The following is an 18,677-nucleotide window of genomic DNA, read 5'->3' as shown; positions in this document are numbered from 1 at the left end:
TCATTAATCCCTGGATCGGCATCGTTTCTGGCATCGGCTGCGAGCCATTAAGACCTTTTCGCACAGTTTGCCTTCCTGCGACTAACCAGCTCTGGAAGCAAAATCTCCACTTCGAGCAGGAGGTCATTGTGCAAAAGCGTCCTGCACCCAACTGGTCTGGTGGCACAGAAGAAAAACACAACCTGTTTGAAATGGTTCAGCATTGCAGATCTTTGGCTTTGTGATGGGTGAGAAGAAGGGAGGGCCTCTTGGGGCTGTTCTCTCCTTCGAGTTCCCATCATGCCTCAGCACGGGCACACAGTCCTCGCTCCAGATAGAGAGCAGGACACCATCATAGTAGTTGGGCTCAGCGCCGCGCACTCTGAACCTGGAATGCAGGCGTCAGGGAAAGAACGTCCCGCAGACGTCTCGGAACCAGCAAGGTTGCCATGGCGACGACGAGATTCGGGCGCGGTCCGTCCCAGTGATTGGTTTGTTCTTTTGCTGCGAGCCCATTCACCGCGAGCCACCATCAATCACTTTGCACCTTCTGCGGGAGGGCAGGACAAAGTCATCGTCTTGGTGCGGCCAACCGTGACAGGAGAAGGACTCGTTCCTGAAGATTGGACGAGCCTCACCGAGGCCCGTCGAGCTTTATACGCACATTGGAGAAGTTTTATGTAGACCTCGGCGTGCCCCCCGCTAATGCAAAACGTAAGGCGATTGGGCCGGTATTGCCTTAAAATAGCAGGTACCTCCACACGGCTGCGGAGCGCGAGACGGTGACCTTCTGTCCTCCTTGTTCATCATGTAATAAATGTCAGTGTTCACCACTCCAGGCAGGAGAACGAATAAAAAAGCCATTCAATCTGTCACTAACCCTGTAAAAGAACACCTTTAAATATGAGAGAGAAGTGGATATATTTTGGGAGGTTGCGGGAGAGATGGGCAGCGAAGGTGGGACGGTCGTTGGTGGGACAGTTTTGCAACCCTCATAACGACTGGGGGCCGTAGAATATTCAGTTATTTCCCCCAGTTCAGCTACGGCAGAAAACCGTAGGGAAGGTGCCATTAGGAGGCTGGGGACCGGAGACCTGAGCTGGGATCAACTGCTTCGTGCGTCAAATACCTACCCGTCGCCAGGTGGTAAGAACACTTTAACTTCTAATTGAACACACTTTGCAGAGGCTTGACGTGGCTCTTCCAACAGAGGTGAACGTGCGAATCAAAGAATTACACATATTTAATTTGTTCCCCAGACACGGAACAAGTCTTGCAGGAGCCGCCTGGAACGATTTCAGTCTCAGATCTGTCAGCTCTTTGAAAACGCGTCCAGGCTCCGTACTCGTCCGGAGAGGAGCCCAGGCAGAGAGCGCAGGGCACGGGACCGACCGGCTTACAGCCCACGTGGCTTTCATTTGCGCAGAAGAAATGCCGTGACCATGAATGATTCTGGTCAGGGGTCCGACGCCAGCCACCGGGTCAAACATCTGGGCTCAAGATTAAGGTATTGTTGGATAAACAGCTGCAGGAGTCTGTCTGGAATTCCAGGGTGTAATTTAAGATCACCCAGCGATACTGGGAAATAATTGCGTCCTTCCCTTCAACGCCGCTCTTCCCGTCAAGAGCCAGCTGCTCCCCCCGATGTTGAGTCTCTCCGCACGGATTCCTGCTTGGTCAACTGTGTCTGGTGAACCGTTTCCTGCACGGTGTGAAGATCAGAGCGCCGAACCAACAGGATTGCGATAAGGCGTCGAAAGGTTTCAGTGTGCTCACCCTGCAAGCACGCAGAGGTGTTGTTTTTGTTTTCTTTGCTTGAATAAAAAAAAAACAAAAAAAAAAAAACACAATTAGTTCCCAGAAAAAGCATATGGGATCATATTGATGCCTGTTTCAGCCGTTTCCTCCAATACAACAGGATCGAGGAGGACACTTCTGAGCAAAGAGCAGGAAACGATCTCAACGAGAGCGGAGAATGTATGGAATGTAGGACCTTGATGGGCTCTCGGTGGGGGGGCTGGGGGGGGGTTGGCTCTCCAACGGTCAGAGTTCAGGTTCCCTCTAATAATGAAGAACACTTGTGGTCTATCTGAGCAGAAGGCCTGAACGTTCACTCACTGCTGGCATTTCCAAAGCGGCAGAAGACAAAGACGAAAGACCAGGGCGGCTTGCATAGGATTCCTCTTCACTGCTCCAGACTGGTCAACGGCTCCGAGCGCTACAGTGCATAATACCATAGTACCCAGCACGATACCATGTTCCCTCAACGCAGTACAGTCTCACTTCTCTCATAAGTGCTCAATAACTGTGCAAATGTCCTCGTTCAATAATTTTGCAATTAAAACGTTGAATTGCGTGTCAACGTTTATGCAACTACGAGTGTGACGTGTGCTGGTTCATAGGGTGGAATGAGACAAAAACGGAACTGCCATCAGGTTCAGTGGTAGAACGTAGGAGCTCCTGGACACCCAATCGTGGTAAAACATCAGCAGATTCCCTTAAAACTGACACTGTTTTTTCAATAGTTAACAGTTTTTTCCATTGCAGCATAAAAGTTCATTCATTACTGTCGTGTGGAGCTGCGCACCTGCACTCCTTCAGCTCTTTAACAGCTATTATGTAATGAACACAAACACTTGAGGGACGCGCACACACACGCTACTCGGTGTTCATGTATTAATTCAACATTTGATGACAAAAAGAGACATAACAGTATAAAGAAAAGGACTCAATGAAAACACTTAAATTCACTCCTGGAACAGTTTCATTTGGCGTCTTGGCTCCGAGACCGTGCGACTGGACATGGGTTCGATCTCCATTCAGCCCATGAGGAGTTTGTATGGTTTTGTCCCTGTATCTACATGGGTTGCTGACTAACGTTCCGTGGTGAGTGTACCTGTGTGTACCTCTACGTGTGTGTGTGTGTGTGTGTGTGTGTGTGTGTGTGTTTCATTTCTCAGCTGCAGAAACAAGTGAATGAGGGTAGGGAGTTCACTCCAGGGTGTCGAGTCAGTGCGGATACACTTCTCAGCCAGGTTAACCAAGGTACTCTGCTTTGGCGAAAGGAATAAATGGGAATTTCTGTGCACTCGGCGGTGGGGAGACGCATCACCGGGTCCAAATTCCGTCCCCGCAAATGCAGAGACGCCCTCTAATCCAAAGTATTGGTGTTAACCGAATTCCTCGTAAAGTCGAATTTTCGCAATTCCAACGAGCGCAGCCTGAGGTGTGACTGCACCATGATTCCACCCGCACAGTACCAGAGTCCCTCGACAAAGGACCCTCGTGCCCCTCGTGACGCCACGGTCCCGCTGCTCGGCGCCGCTTTTGCGGCTTCGTTCCGTTCCTTTTGGCGCGACCGGGCAGCGCTGCGATCGGTCAGTCCTCGTACGGCGGGAGCTCAGTCACAGGCGCTTCGACTGCAGTGTCAGTCGGTCTGTCCGGGTTCTCGCAACCCGCCCTGCGGAGGGACACAAGAGCCGGGACTGAAGGCCCCGACGAAGAGGAGACGGGAAACCGATTTCCACCCGTGTCCTGCGGTTTGGGGGGGGGGGGGGGGGTGCGGTGGTGTGGTGGTGCAGTGGGTTGAACCACAGTCCTGCTCTCCAGTGGGTCTGGGGTTCGAATCCCGCTTGGGGTGCCTTGCGGCGGACTGGCGTCCCGTCCTGGGTGTGTCTCCTCCCCCTCTGGCATTGCGCCCTGTGTTACCGGGTAGGCTCCGGTTCCCCGTGACCCCGTAAGGGACAAGCGGTTCTGAAAATGCGTGTGTGTGTGCGCTGCGGTTCGGGTCTTTGATACGACGACGTCCCCTGTGGTTCGGGGAGCTGCCATTTCTCCGCAAGTGCCGTTAAAAACAGCCGAAGCCGTTTCGTCCCGCAACGACAGGATGTCTGATGAATCGCTGACACGGCGAAGCACTCGCCACCTCATCTGTTGGCTGCCGCTTTGCCTGGAGTCACGAGTCAAGCCAGATTCCATCGATTATTTTCCCTGTTACTCGGAGGACTTGAACGAAGGCTCGCGTGAGGGGCCGCGACCTGTAGCAATGAGACGGAAGAGCACGGAATGCCGATGAGTTTCCTCGCTGCTCCAGCCGTAACGACGACAACCTGGGGTCGCGCCGATGCCACCTTTCATCTCCTCAAAATTTGTGGCCAAGGGCAACACGAACACTTTCATCGAAATTTTAAGCCGACGTTTCCGAAGACCGCAGCCATGGTGTCGAGCTCCACCACGAGCATTTTGTAAACCTGCGTTGACCTCAACGGAGACCGACTGGAGAGCCACGTTAGCTGGTGGGCAGCATAGTGGGGCATAGTGATTACTGCCCACTCAAAGGTCACAGGTTCGAGTTCCACCTCCTGCCCTTGTGCCCTTGATCAAGGTAATTGTCCTGAATTGCTCCAGTAAAAGTGACCCAGCTGTATAAACGGGTAAATCAGCGTAAGCAGCTCAACCTTGTAAGTCGCTTTGGAGAAAACTGTCGGTGTCGTCGGTGTCACAAATTGCACCCAGGAGCTGAACCCGCAACCTGAAGGAAGGAACAAGGGCCCTCGGGAAGACTGCTCAAGGCGTCTCCTTGCTGGTTCCTTGCCCGTTACAATCTGAGGCCCCCGTAACCTTCACGCGCTGCTCCCACCCACGCGATCTTCTCCCCGTTCGCCTCTGTAAACAGGATACGGAGTCTGGCGCACATCTCAGCAGCCGTGAGCGGGATGTCCCAAGATTCCCCAATGAGGCAACTTCCTGCACACCAGAAGCAAGGCAGCATGAGCCTCTCCTTAGGACCATCATGTAACCTTTTTCTATAAATATCCAAGCGATGGCTAGACTTCTGCCCCATAACAGGATGGATGACAACGCAGGTTATTTAACATCCTGCCATTTGTTGCCGATGCTCGACTTTCCATGGGATGAGCTGATTTTTTGAAGAATTACTTCTGTCAGTCGTCTCCTTGTTGCTACTCAGATCTCGAGTCATGGGTTTCGAAGTTCAAAGATAGCGGTTCAAAACGGTTTCATTTTAGCACAGCTCAGGTGGAGGGAAATAGACAGTAGTTCTACTCTGTCGTTCCACCGACGTATTAAACAGCCGCGCCGGTCTCTGCGCTCTGAGCTCAAAGCGTTTAACTGCGGCGTCGCCCTGGTCGCTGCAGTCCCCCCATGTGACCGCAGCCAGGTGGAACATCTCAAGGTAAAAATCAATCAAGGATGGCGCCACAGCGAACCCGTGAAAGCGACGCGTATGAGGCCACGGCAAGCGGTGCGGCGCGGTGGCGCTCTCCGCGCTCAACTGGACCTTCACAAGCCCCTCCGAGGCGGGTGAAGAGAAAGGTGGCGCCGGACTGAGCCGATGGTCTGCAGGACACTCTAGAAGAGGACTGGAGATGAGCAGCGGCAGTAACGCGGTCTGGGAGAGACGTGATGAGCTTAAGCAACCAGGAAGTGAGTCAGGCCTCCCACGCTCCCGCTTGCTTGTATGTATGTGTGTGTGTGTGTGTTTTTCGTGCGGTGTCTCCTTGGGCAACAGCACTAAAGTAGAGCCGCCGTTTCGGAACCGGAGAGGGCGCTGCCACCGATGGCCCCGGTTGCGACCGCTCTCCCTCACGCCCTCGGTCGCCCCCGGCAACGCGACCGCAGCGCACCGCGGTCAGGCGGAGCTGCGCTCGAGTTCTGCTCTCCTCTCGTTCGAGTCGCTCGTTGCGCCTGCAGAAAAAAGCGCTCCATTGATGGACGGGCGCGACAGAGGGCCTCCGCGAGGTTATCGCCGTGACCCCTGGCGTAAGAGGAGCTGTGCGTGGAATGTGCACGCGTTGAAACGGGAAGCGACCTCATGGCCCCCCGGGCGGCACAGAAACACGGTTCTAACAGAGAGCACACAAACCTGATGACTGCGCTTCCACGCGAGGAGAAGGTCTAGATGCTTCTGGAGCAAGAATGCGGTGAGCCGCTGTGTAGAAAAACAAACAAACGTCTTTGACGTTGCCTCCCGCGCGACTCCACTCCTCGCCCAGCACTTTTACTTATTCTTTCGAATGAAAGTGACCGTGATTTTGAGTGTAAGGGAAACGTGTCTTTTGGTGTTTTTCCCGCACTTTGGAAACACTCGGCATTGTTTTGCTCCATCCGACATAAAATATGGATCTTTCTCTGCCCCTCAAACATCGAGGCGCCTAATGGCTTTTCCACACACGAGTCAGACGGAAAGTGATTAAAGTTTAATGTCGGTACACGGGGTGGCCTGCGGAGCCCCATCCCCGTCGCCACGGTTACCAAGAGGGTGTGGCATCGGCACCCCAACGTAGGAGGGGTTGGGGCAGAGCACCGGCTCCGTTACCTGGGAAACCGGGGTAACAAGCACCCCCTCCCCAAATCAGAGCGGCACCCCAGTAAGCGTGTCTGCTTGAGCTCTGAAACAGCAACGCAAACAAGTTTCCTTTGTCACTGACAGCAACTGCTGCAAAGCTGAATCTGCACCCGATCTGAGCAGCACAAGAAGCACAAATGAAATGAAAACCGCAATAAATAACTATAAATGTATATAAACGTTAAGTCCTCTGATCCAAGGAAGAAAACTTGTCGCTCACAGCTGACCTCTGACCTCCCACCTGCACCCCTTCTTTGTGTAACATTGAGCACCTCTGTGTGTGCGTGAGCACTGCACACCTGTCTCTGTCCACAGGTGAGGTGCATGAGCTCACAGCAGAACCCCCTTCACCTCCCAATGAGTTGATTCCACATGGAGACACAGGTATTTTAGTGGAATAACTGTGTTTTCACCACTTTTTACCAGTGTCTTGTTGGCACCAGGAGTAGGAATTCTCTCATGCTCGTGTATTCAGACAGGAATGGATCCGTTCATACTTTATTACCTGTACGACACTTGTTTGCTGACTTTCGTCTCAGAAACGTGGGCAGTTTACACGAGCGAAACACTCCCACTTGGAGCTCAAACTCACCGAGCTTTGGGGCCGAGTCCTGGGCGTCCGGGTATTAACCAGGTATTAACCCTGTTACTCTGCATTAGCTGCCTGTCTAGGGCCTCCCTCTCCAAGCCGCGGTACAACAATGAGGTAACAAGGGGAGCGAAGGCGATTACCGCTCACCTGCTGCTGGGGAAAAACACTCAAGAGAGGTGTGGACAGCTGGCGCTTCTCAGGGCGAGATGATGCGACGAGGTCCATTACTCCGGTAAACCTCCGGGGATGTGCAGGATTAGCTCGTCTCATCATTTGGAAAACACCACATAAGGGCGATCACGAGGTTAAAAGAGAGGCACCGATCACAGACGAACCCTCCCGCCTGCATTCGCTGGCTCCTCGTGCTCCGAACGACGAAAATACCAACATTCAAAGTTACGAACATTTTCCACTTTACTGATGTTTTCAGCCGTTTTCCTCACGAGGTTCTACAGTTTCCCTGTGCGGCGGCGCGAGGGCACTCCTCTCACCCCCCCCCGAGTGTGGGGCCGCCTTCATTCACTTCGCTTCCACAGTGTTTACAGCTCATCCCTGCCATTCGGGATCAATAATAAAACATGGAACACGGCACACGTTTATGGGATGAATGAGTCAACAGCTGCCATCGGTCATGACTTTGCACTTTTATTTTACATTCTGCATTAGTTTTAACAGAATGTTTAATAAAATAGGAAAGTGTGTATCATCAAGCTTTTCACTGCAAAAAAGAGGGAGAAGTAACTTTAGAGTTACGAACAAACAGAGTTACAAACAGATTTGTGGTTCCAACCGTGTTTGTGTGCTGAGGAGACCGTGCAGCTGTTCTGGGTGTGTTTGTGTCAAGAATCCCTTGGTGTTAAACATCTGCTTACTATGGTACCACCTGGCAAAGAGCTTCATACCTTTTCTTTGGCAAGAACTGGGGTGAAGAAACCAGGCTTTGAAGAGTTGTGACCTGTTACGCAACCAGACATGCCTGTGGCTTCCAAACCCAGAAATATGCCGGATCGCATACGGAATGTGCCGGAGCGCTTGCCAACGAAGCGAGCCATCGAACACCTGGGTCTCAGCAGCCGGCCAATCGGCGGGCCCCGGCGTGCTGTTGCCGGGAGTTTTCATCCGGGGGGAGACCGTGACGATGGGCCGGTCGACGCTGCACTTCCCCCCGTGAAAATGGGCGCTATTAGTCATCATCGCTGCTGCTAGGGAGCAAAGCTGCCGATGCAGGATGTGACCTCGCACCCTGCCTTTGGTCACCTCAAGGCTGATTTCTCTGCAGCCGGTTTCCGGCGTGTTTGATCGGCTGGTCCGAGGTCCCGGTCCTTTGATCATCATGCCTGATGAAGTGGGCTCGGCCTGTCTGCCCCCCTCTCCTCCCCTCAATGAGGGGATTTGTGCCGGAGCCGGCACTGCGGCGACACACAGCATTAGGAGCCTCTGACCGCGGGGACCGCGGGGGGATGGTGGGTTTGCAGCTGTCGACGCCGAACACAGTCAGGGTAGCGTTTCATGGGTGAGCTCTGCAACTCTCAGTCAGACACCCGCCCCCCCCAACAGAAGAGGCGCTGGGGCCCCTACGGGGACTTTCATGCGGCCGATCGCCGGCAGCCCCCCCTACAGTGGTGCACCGCCGTTGCTCTAGAGCACGACTCGCCCAGTTCGCCCTGGTTTGGTTTGTTGTTTCCTCTTCCCCACATTCGGCCTCTCGCTCATAATGGTCTTTATCCCTCAGTTTGGCTCCGAAGAGCACGGGGCGCCGTGCCCGTCCGTACACACACTGTGCTCTGTGTGTGTGTGTGTGGGGGGGGGGGGGGGGGGCGTCCTGAAGACACACAGAACACAAGGGCCCTTTGAGTAAGCGGCGGAAAAGCCGGGCTGCGATCCCAGGCCACCCCTACCCCCACCCCCAACCCGCTCACCACAGAAACAAAATCCATAATAAATGTGCTGGAATGAAGCTGTCAGCCCGGTGAGGACATCCACGAACGCACATACCGTAGCGCCCTCGCCCCCCCCCCCCTTTGTTTTTAAAGCTCCTGCCAGAAAAAGCACCACCGGGCACTAAAGACACAGATGTATGATTCGCAGCTGAGCCAACGGGCGCTTGGACTCCTGGGAAACAGTCTGTGCCGCACTGTGAAAGTTTTGACAACGTGAAAACACAGTGAATCGGGTGGGTGGGGGCTTCGCTTCCCGCCGTCCCGCCTCCAAGAAGGTCGTCTTTCGAACGTTGGCGCTTCGGCCGATCTCTGCGGTTCTCCTCGGCCGTCGGCGCAGAAGGAAGCGTCGAAACTCTTCGAGGGCCTCACGTTCCGCCGCGATTGGAGGCGCTCCGTACCGCGGTAACCACGCGATCGCAACAGAGGAAGTTCTAGAATAGATCTTGTCATTGTGAAACACTTTTGTTTTGCTGTGTCATAAACAGCCACAGAGGTGTTTATTGTGGCCCTTTATCTCCATGACAATCTGACCGCATTCTTACTGGATGGAGTGTTAATACCACGTTACTGTAAACTTATTACACTGTTACTGTGTGATCTCTTAATATGATATGTGACTAAAAACTGATTGTTTACATCTCCTGATTACTTGGGTCATTGGGGGTCTCAGTAACGACACTAATTGCTCAACGCGGTCAGGAGAATCAACCGGAAGGCTGGTTAGAGCACCGAAGGCCAGACGAGTCGAACCCCGAGGCCTCTTTGCGCAGAGAGGCGGAAACCCCGTGGAGTCTCAGCACGTGTCAAGTCGAGCTCGGAGGGAGAAGCGGAGCCCTGGTGCCGAGCTGCGTCCGAACTGTCCGAATCGAACCGTCACCCTGAGATTCCGCGACTCTGCAGCCAGAGGTGGCGCCGTGCTGCTCTGACACGACCGAAGGAAAACCCTTCCCGCACGGACACGGGCCATTCCTCAGAGCGCCGCGTCAGCGATGAGGCTCTGCTGGAGAGTGTTCCCCGCTGTCGGCCTCCTGTCCTCAAGGGCAGCCCCCCGTACCGTGCGACCCCAGGGTCGGGTCGCTTCAGCTCGGCGAAGGGCTCTTTAAAAGAGTGCGAACGCAGCCGAGCCGATGATGTCATTCTCGGCAAAACACTCGAGAACGACCCCGCCCCGGTCGCTCGGCTCTGCCGCCTCACGGCGCACCTTCGGAACGGGCTGCAGGGACCCGCGGTCCAAACGAGTGCAGGCCGAGCAACCATGGCTGAACGCAGGGCACAAGCGCCAAATCCCCCCAATTAAAATGCTCCCAGAATAGATGGCTCAACCCTGTATTAATGCTGTGAAATGTAAATAATTATCTACCACTATGGCGGAAGTGTATCGTTACGCATCTAATATCGGGGATTTTGCCCAATTCCTGTTCGCCGTTAGTCCGACCGTTTGTTTTATACAGGCGCACTGTGTGTTTACACTCATGGCTATTAATAGACTGTCTCGTAACGCCAAGAATCCCATAAATATGAGCTGGGTTTGGAGACCATGACCCATGTGACCCCTCCCCCCCCTTCAAACCCTGCTTCTTTTCCTTTTTCTGTAGCAGCGATCGCAGGAAGCAGCGCCCATATTTGGAAGCAGTGCCGACGCTGGGAACAAGGGGGCTTGAGCTCGACTTGGAAAGTATCTGCTCTCGGGGCTGCAGCCGGGTTCAAATACCAGGGTGGGATCACGCAACGTGGTTTCCGAGAGACGACTCTCACGGAAGCCGGTTACCCCAAGGAGCGAAGCACCTTCATCTTCGTCTTCGACGCGGCAAACTCCGAGCGGCGTCGCGCACAAGTCGCAAAAATTCCACATCGCATTTCCCAGAGGACGAGCACAAGTCATAACCGCCCCGTCGTGGCGTTATCGCTCGGTCACAAGGTCACACCTTGCGGAGAAACAATTCCAGTGAGCATTCAATTAGAAGATATGCTGCCGAACAGCAAAACAATAATACGCCATGCATGAAATGGAAGTGGTACAACGGGAGGGATGCCAGACATGTGGTCTTTGTTTGCCCTTCGGTCCTCCTCTCCTCGAATCATCCCGGGAACATCTCCGCCGTCGAGGACCGTCCGTTGACTTGGTGAACCGGAACCTTGTCGGTGCGGCTCGGAGGAGCCCAGGCGGCCCTAGAACAACAGGCGGGCGTCATCTGCGCTCGGCCCAGGCCCGGAGAAGAGCTGGAACCCGGAACCCCCGACGTGCACCTGAACCTCCATGGATACCGAGCATGTGGAGATGTGCAAAAAACACTACATGTACGTTTACAATTCTATGTGCAGTACATTAAATATGACTATTTACATGTATCTTTCCATCGGTGAGTGCGGTTCACCACATAACAAGGTAAAGTTCATCTTTAACCCTTTCGGGCCCAAATCAACGCCAGCGGTAGGAAAGACTAGTATTAGCAGGCAACGAGTGATGCGAATTTGCAACGTCGCCCTGGAGGGGGTTAACGGCACTACGGCTGTGGAGTTCCGCCGAGCTGCCGCAGCAGGGTGATCTTTCTCGTCGCACCGTTTGCACCGCGCTTGGAGAGCGTTCCTAATGTGGGAAGCTCTGAAAAGCGCTCGCCGATTAGTCAGAAACAGTTTGACGGCCTCCTCGGGCCTCCTGTCCCTCTCCCACGCTTTCATTACTATTCTCCGCGCAGACATCCCCTCCTTTCCCTTCCCTGCTTTAATGTCTGCGGTCCACTGGCAAAGCCGCGAGCGTCCGGGCTGCTGGCGCACATCCGAGCGCCCCCCGCCCCTCACCTCTCGGCCCTTCTCAATAATCCTACGATCCGAAAATGCTAATCGGACCTTTGCAGAGTCACTTGCGTGCGGCCGCGGCGCACGCAGATGCTCCCGTTGAACTGCGGAGACACGAGGAGGCGGATGCGCACGTGGCGTCTCCGGCCTCGCTCACGGGAAGAGTTCCTCGAGACGGGTGCGGGAGAGACGGCGGGAAGCGAGCGAGCGAGCGAGGAAACCGACGCTGCCTTTTTAAGGGGAAGCGAGGCGGACAGCGAAGGGCTCGGTGCGGCGCTGTGGAAAAGCAAAGGTGCCCGACGTCAAAAACATCCGCGCCTTTACCTTCACGCCGCTCGCTTTCAAATCCCTTCTCTCGCCGACAGAGGCTCAGGAAATGAAGCCGGTTCGTCGTTCCACATGGCTGCATGCATGGAAATGCAAAGGGAAAAATCACGCTGGTCAGAGCACATGTGCACAAGAGCAGGATACTGGCGTTTCATCACGTTTCATACAATTTGGCTTTTTTTTTTTCCCCTTCAATAAGCGTTTTTGGGATGGACTGTTGCCATGGATGAAGCCACAACGGACACCAGGTTTACATTTGTTCCTCTAGCCGACGCTTTTCCCCAAAGTGACCTGCAACGTCAAGCTACCGACGAATATTTACCCCAGTATGCAGCCGGGAAGTTTTACTGGATTCGTGTAGGTCAAGGGCACTGCGGCAGTATTCAGGAGTAAAACCCGGCGCCTTGAGATCCGAAGGCAGCAGCTCAGTTGTCGGGTTCAAGACTTTGGCCGCTTTTCTCCACAGCAGGACATAGCGTGTCGATCCCAGCGACTCGGTTTCATAAGTCTGACCTTTGTCATCCGTTGAGCCGCAGGATGAACGGACCCAACGTAGACCCCAACCGCGTTGTATCTATGGTTGGAGATACTAACCACGAGGACGGCAACGTCTACCAGCAAAATGCGTGCAAAGTCTCGGTGCACCGGAAAACCCAAAGGGCACGCGTCAAAACTGAAAATGACGACAGAGTTTGGGTTCCGTCCTGATCCAGAACGAGCGAGAGGCCAAAGGGCCAGACCTCCCGCTTTCAAACCAACTGTGAAAGGCACTGTCACGCCTCGCTAACTGGCTATGAAAGAAGGGCTTTAAGGGGATCTCATTCTTAGGTCAACTGTGTGAAGATTAAGAAAGCGAAGTATTTGTGGCGCGGGGCGGGAAACGGTTTGTGGCTTGAAATATTAAAAAGCGCTGCGACAGATTCAATATCACGTGAAGACAACGATGGTGCGGGTGGCAAAGAAAGAGTAAATAATTGCGCTTTCATGTGGGACGAGCGCGTGCGACGCAAGAGAGGAAAATGATTCCACATTGAGATTTTCAGATTACGAGCCGTCTCCGGGGGTCCCCGGGGGCCCCGTCAATGTCACCTTAAAAACATAACTCGCTGCAAACAACGGGATCGCCATGGTTACCAGAAATAATGGTGCAAAAATTATGCACGCTGATGAAATACCGGAATAGAGTTTTGGTACGAGGAGCACGTGAACCGCCGGCTTCATCGGGACTTTGATGTTTCTAATTCCGAGAAGAAAGAGCAAATATTATTATTATTATTTAGATGAGCCATCCGCTCCCGTATTCATTCTTGGTATTCTCCACGATTAATCCCCTGTTAAGGGCCCGTTGTCACAATAACCGTCCTTTTCAGCTAACGGTACCGCTACCGAGGGCCACAAATACAGAAAGAGATGTTTGGAATCCGTTGGAAATGTTACCTCACATCACTGGAGGTCTTCAGATGGAAAATCTCTGGTCGCAAGTTCATCTCCTGAACCACGAACAGAATTACTGCTCTTCTCTCTCTCTCTCACACACACACACACACACACACACACACACACACACACACACACACACACACACACACACACACACACTTTCCTCCTGCACTGACACTGGGCCTTGTTCTCCCTCCAGCAAAACATTACGTTTCCACAGAGAATTTCGGAGCTGCACCGTTGCCAACGAATTACCTCCCGGGCCAAATCGGGCCCAAATCCCACAAAAAACGTAACTAATCCTGCAGCCTTTGTTGTCTGAGTTTGCAGGCGCAGCTCCTGGCGGCTCCGCTTCTCCTCGTGTCACTTCGTGCTAAGGATAAGCTCAACGAGGCTTCCGGTTGACCTTCCCGATGGCCTCGTCCAGTCCTCGCTCTCAGAATGCTCCTCAAACCACAGGACAATTAGTCCTTAGATCATTTCTCCTGCTTTTCTTGGGTTCTGTGCCTCCTTCGTCCTCTTCCTCCGAGTCCTGCAAGTTGTCGCTTTGCTCCTGCCGCCATACAGCTGGAGCCCGAGGACGTGTGGACGACGCATCTGCCGTCCCCGCTTCCATACACACCGGTGAGTCCTCTGCCCGGGGGGCGAACCCCCTCAGAGGAGACAGCCTGTATGAAGGACACCGGCTCACAGAGAGATCAAGACAACGGCCCTTTTGTCTTCCTTTTTCCGCGGAGACGCGGTCATCGGGAGCGAATGATGACGGCTAAGCGAATAGACGGCGCATTCAGGGCGAAGAAGAATATTCCAGGTGTTCTGCGTGGCCGTCATTCACTCGGGCCTTTGTGCCGTGCGGGTGGGGAAAAGAGAGAGCAGCGCTGTAAGTGAAGAAAACGCGTCCTCCGGAATCGCGTGAGCAATCCACGCGCGCCTCGCGGTGGGACTCGAGTCACGGGGTCGGCGGAGGGAACACACATGTGTCTCGCTTGGGGAGAGAGAGACAGGGGAGCGTAAACCCCACCCTGCCCCTTCCCCCATAACCGTGTGATGGGCCACATTACACACCTGCGTTAAAGGTGTCGTCGTTAGCAAGGCCTTCCTTGAGACGCTCACCTCAGCTCCGCTGCCCTCTTGACGGATCCTCTATATCCGGACACGTCCCAGCCCAAGACACTGCGCGGCGCAACCGTAAATTGCTCGCAAACCATTCTCCACCCATCAGCAATGGACGCTAGTGAAAAAGAGGAGGAGGAAGATGGTGTGCGCAGTCATTTCAGTCCAACAAGCGGAACACCCAGAGCAAAGACTACGAAATGACACGGAATGTTCCAGAAAACAACGCGTTTTCATGTCCGTTGGCTGAACCGGTCCTTCGAGTCTATGGGACTCTTATTCTGGATCTGAAACCTCATCTCCACCTCACTGTCAATGAGAACTTCTGCATTTAACGTTCTTCCTTTTTAACAAATAAACCAGAGGGAGGAGCAGCGCCTGGGCTCCAGCACGTTGACCGTGACTGTTGAGAAGACACCTGCTGGTCTCCTGGACCATCCGTCTTGGCGGGACGATCATCTCCGAAGCGGACGAGAGCTCGTCGTCCCTCCCTAAACGGCACTCTGTCATTGTCACCGCCTCGTCCCCCTCCCGTCCCAATGTCGAACCCCCGTCGTGTGGAGACGGCGCTAACAAGATCGTTAGAGCACATCTAATCCAATGATGCGACTGGCGCCGTCCCCGTCAGCCTCTTCGGTTTACACCTGCGTCTCGTTACCGCTGTAATAGATACGAGAAGCTAAGAAGATTGCTTATAAGACGACAGATCGGTTTTCGCTCGTCAAGGAGTTATTGGCTTTGTTCCAGTCGGCAACAGTAAATCTGCAGAAACGTGAAAACGACACTATTTCTTCACATCTGAAAAAAGCGCTTTAACCGAAAACTGAACGCAACTGGAACTCTGTAGAAATTTCCCGACTTTGCGAAGGCCGCGGCGGGCAGTTGAGCAGGACTGCAGCGTCGAGTTCCCTTCGTTGGGGGGAGATGAGGTTCCACGGTTATGTTGGCATTTGGGAAATGTGACCTAGTTTATGCGGTGCACGGGGCGTTCTGCGGGGATTTAAACCATCCTCGGTGGAGCGTGGTAAAACCGGCCTCCCGGAATGGGCTTCGGATCATCGGGAGCCGGCGTTTCACGTGACGGGACCACTGACATCTGGCCGATTCCTCCGTCCGTCTCCAAAACGAGCACGGAACGCGACTCGGCCTTCATCTCACGCGGCAGTCGCTCTACTCCTCGTACCCTGCTCCTCAACAGCCACCTTCAACCCCATGCAAGGCAACCTGGGCTTCAGATCACTCCACGTCTACGCGACCGCCCACCCCGATTCGAGATCGGTGGCTGTACGGATTATTCAGGGATTGACAGGCACTTCAGCCCCATCCAACTCCAAGGAGCTTCAATTTCAGTTCCCTGTCCAGCGGATGTGACGACCGACAGCTGTACGGTAACCCTGGTAACCACCGTGCGAGTGCCGACACTCCTGCGGTGAAGGTGTGACCGGTAAGGCCTTCATCGGCTCGCTCCGCTTTCGGCAGGTACGGGGCGGGGGCGGGGGGCTGGGGGCTTGGTTTCCTTCTCCCTGCGACTGAATGAAGGTGTCTGTCCGTGACGGATTGGTTTCCAGCCCCTCCCAGAACTCAAGCTGTGCCTTATAGGAAATCATTACTAAGAGCTTCAGACACCAGATAATGGAGGTTAATCCCTTGAAGGGCTGAAGGGCTGAAGGGCTGAAGGGCCCCTTCTCCCTCCTTCCCTCCCTCCCTCCCCCTCCGTCTCGACCATTTGTGTCGCCTGCCCAACGATTTTTGTGTCACGACACATTTGCGTCTCGCCGGCCGCTTCTGTGAGGAATCCACATAACGGCGGACGGCAGCGTCTCGCGTCGACACTCCATCGCTCATCCCAGAACACACCTTCCCAGCGGCTCCCGTGAGAAACGAGGTCTAAGTCGAAGAGCGATGGAGCTGAAGGACAAGTCACGGCACCACGGTCACCGCATGCGTCCCCGTCTCGTCTGCGGCTGCCGGGTAGCGGAGGGCGACCGCACCCGGGATGGGCTCTGGGGGTAAGAGCGAAGTCAGTGAGCAGAGCCCCATCCCGTCGCGCTCGGCGGCGGGGTCGAGGACCGCGTTGCTCGGCACGACGCGTTCGGCAACTACCAACCAGGAAACGGGAACACGGGCGCCAAGCGCTTCCAGCATCATCATCAAGCGAGCAGGATCCAAAAATGCAGTTCTGCTGGGTCAAAGAGCCAGCTTTTGGACGTCTTCTTCGTGTCGGCGTCTCCCCCACCCCACCACACCCCACCCCCTTCCTGTTCTGTCGAAAATTCCAGACGTCTGGGCACTGGTCGCTCCTTCGCTTCATCAGACTGCAGCTGAAGGAACCACAGAGCCCAGTAAGGAGGGATTCCGCTCTCCTCCCGCAAACACAACACGGCCCGACGCTCGACGCTGCCTGGAATCAAGAGGAATTACGTTGGGGGGGGTGGAGTTCGGGCCCTCGACAAAACTGCAGGATGAGGTTCCACACAACGAGAAAACACACGGGGTGTGAAAGTGCTCCTGCTGAGCGAGACGCCCATTGTGTTACACGTACACGTTTGGCCACTTGTCTCTTCACCATGTAAAGCGACTTACGCTCATTTACTCCCCCTGTACAGCGATTTGTACCGTAGAAATCTCTACTGTGTCAAACCAGGGTATCGGCGGCACCGCAGCCGGGGCTGGGATTCGAACCCGGCTCCTTCGGGAAGGCAGCGGCTCTAACTACTAAACTGATTCACAAACGGACAAGGATGCAAAGACAACACAAATTTACTTGGGTAAAAACAGTAAAATTCAGCGAGCTGCTGGATGGAGCTCACAGGGAAGCTTAGGGACTTGACGCTCCGGGCCGAAGGTGCGAGGAGACCCGAGAGCCCCGCGGCGGCGTTAGCGACGCACGCGACTCGCCGCCACGTGGCCGTGACCCTCTTTTGGGGATTTTGAGGCCGAGAACAAGCGGGAAGTTCATCTGCGTCTTTGCTGCGTGAGTCTCGTCTCGGAAAAGCCGCTTGCGGTCCGAGGTTCAGGCTGAGCTCAGGGTCGGGCGGCACCGCACCGTACCGTATCGTACCGCAGCGCCCCACAAAGCCGCCCAACTTACAGACCTTTTCATCGGTGCCCCACGGACTCCGCCCCTGCGTCCGAACTGCACATTACCATCATGCGGGGAGTCACAGGTTTGGCGGAACATCGACGGACCCCGGTGGACAGTCGGGTGCAGACGCCCCCCCGACACCATGGATCTCCCCGGGTACAAATTGAGGTCCTGATACCCTTCACCCAGCAGTCACTGAAGGATCCCCCCCCTCCAGGTGGACAAGCATAACATCACACCGAGAGGGACTGTGGGAAACGGGGTGACAGTGCACCCCCCCCCCCCCCCCCCGGACATCATGAATTTACTTTGTGAAGGAAACAGATTACGCAACACAGGACGCTGTCCTAGTTGAGGCTGAGGGTTCGAGCTGCATGTCAGTGGGGGGGGTGTGTGGACAGTGACAACTTGATGAATAAAACTGTTATTTTCACCGTATCCTGTGTTTCAGGGTAAGAGCTTTGATCAAGGGCACCGCAGCAGGTGGTGGGACTCGAACCCAGGAACACGGTGGAAGGCCATGTTCAGACCACTACAGCACCTGCTGCCCACCTGCGCGAAACTTGAGCGTGTCCCTCGCTCGCTCCTGACGGGACACGCCCAGCTCGGTACCGAAGGCTGCGGACGCAGCAACCCGGCACCGCTTGCACGTTGCTCGCACACAATGCAACGGAGACGGAGGTGCCGTGTGCGCGTGCGTACGTGCTGGAAGAGGGCCGCAGTCCCGTGGCGCTGCGAACGCGCACTCCGGCTCAACGCACACTAATGACGGACGAACGGATGAGACGGAAGAAGCGGGAGGACGACTCCACGCCGCGGCGCCACACTGTGGTCACATCCCTCTCTGTGCCAAGCGCACCGCTGCGGTGCCAGCTGGGTGGGGCACCGCAGGAGCGCAACACGTACCGCCTTTTCCCCCCGAGCGTCTCCTTGCCGTTGCCGCGTCGGGAGGGTTCGACTCCCGGAGCCCCGATGGCGCAACAGGTGCCGAGATCGCGGGCTGAATTTTGGGAGGAAAACAATCGCCGGCAGAAGTTG

Source organism: Scleropages formosus, chromosome 15 (assembly GCF_900964775.1).
Source record: "Scleropages formosus chromosome 15, fSclFor1.1, whole genome shotgun sequence".
Lineage (NCBI taxonomy): Eukaryota > Metazoa > Chordata > Actinopteri > Osteoglossiformes > Osteoglossidae > Scleropages > Scleropages formosus.
This window is presented reverse-complemented; position numbering follows the sequence as displayed.